We start from the raw sequence: 1,786 nt of genomic DNA, 5'->3' as shown, positions 1-1,786 counted from the left end.
AGTAACAGCTGCTATGACAGAATTAGTAAGGAGAGGAGAGGCTTGGGTTTATGGTGACCCGCGCTAACTAGAAGAAATTAAAACTTTAAAAAGCTAGAAAAAAAGAAAAAAAAGATTTAATTAACTAGAAAGAGGCTTGAGAAGAAGAAGAAACAAAACAAATACAGCTGCTGGAGAGAGCCGCCCCAGGCTGTGAGGCTCGCCCGCGGCGAGAGCGAGCGCCTTGGGAGCGCGTGCAAGTGTAGAGAAAAAAGACTAAGTTCCAGGTTTCAAGAAAACTATTATGAAAAAAAATATAAACTGCAAAGAATTAAGGAGAATATTTATGCACTTTTATTATAAAAAAATAAAAGTGCACAGAGAGGGCTTTAACTGCAGCCGCACGAAACACAGCACCGGAGGTGCCAGCGGTGCGGTGACCGCGCAGGGGGGGAGGATATGCTCTTCAGGGGTCAATTCTCTGTTGTTTTCTGCTTATTTCTCTATTTAAATAGCTTAAAAAAGAGCTGAAAATGTATATTTATTTACTTTGAATCCACGAGCATGGACTAAAACAACGGTAGAGACGCCACAGCCCCCGCGGCACAAGCCACAGACCAGCCCGGCGGGTGACCTTAACTGAGGTCACTCTGTTCGGTTTCAACGGGGGCCTAATCAAAGCAACATGAAAAAAATATTAAATCGTCCTTCGAATATATTTTTAAATTATATTTAAATAAAAACTTGTATTTAGACAGGTTAGGACGTGAGGCTGCAGCTCTCTCATCCCCCCATAGCACGTGTATGGATGCCGTGGTCCCCAGCGACGACGCCCGCCTGCTGCAATAGGCCTCTCACCCCTCGTTTGCATATTTGTTTATTTGTTTGTTGTATGTGAATTTNCCCGCCTGCTGCAATAGGCCTCTCACCCCTCGTTTGCATATTTGTTTATTTGTTTGTTGTATGTGAATTTCTTTGTAGTTAATAAACACTGGAGTTAGTACTATATTGACACAAACGGAGCCGGGCGACCTCAGCTCACTGCATAAAACTACTTAATAGAGAGAAACTTCTGCTCAGCAGCATAGCGGGCTGGGCCTCTGGCGCTGCCCCGCTGCTGCACACCCTCAGAAAAGAAATCAAAGAAGTAATTAAAGATTCATTTGTAGTTTCCCTCGAATATAATATAAAACATGCTGTACAACTACCAGCAGCTAAACTAACGCAGTAGCCCGCTACGTCTTAGCTTTCTTCGCCTATAGAGATCACTCTGCGAGCCGCCTATGGTGCAAGTAGCCCACGAGCTGTACATACACCGCATGCTGATTGTTTATGAAACAGCGCTGTTTCTATGCAACTAAAAATTTGGTACTGGTGGAATACAGACCCGCGGGGAAAATATAATGATTACAATAGAAGCGGGCAGACAATAGAACTGACTCACAGAGGCGCTTCTATCTTTTTGCAGCCTCTGCATAGAGCAGCTGAGGTAGAGTATAAACAACAAATCCACACAGACTCAGGAGACAGAGGGGTACAAACAACAAAGGGAATTGCATGCACTCGAACTCGTCTCCTACACCCCACCGTCACATGTTGTCGTCTTAGGCTTGTACCCGTCAACAGGCTGCATCGTTGCAGCTATCATGCATGCATGCATGCACACATGCATGAACATATGCATAACGCTGCATGCATGCATGCATGCATGCATGCATAGATATATGCATGCCGCTATGCATGCAAGCATATATACATATATGTTGTCGCAGCCTCGGCAGCGGAAGGTAAAGAACTGAAGGCTGAG

This window comes from Eimeria mitis, genomic scaffold, assembly GCF_000499745.2.
Source record: "Eimeria mitis Houghton genomic scaffold, Emh_scaff2449, whole genome shotgun sequence".
Classification (NCBI taxonomy): domain Eukaryota; phylum Apicomplexa; class Conoidasida; order Eucoccidiorida; family Eimeriidae; genus Eimeria; species Eimeria mitis.
The sequence above is the reverse complement of the archived record's forward strand: the minus strand, read 5'-3'. Positions refer to the sequence as shown.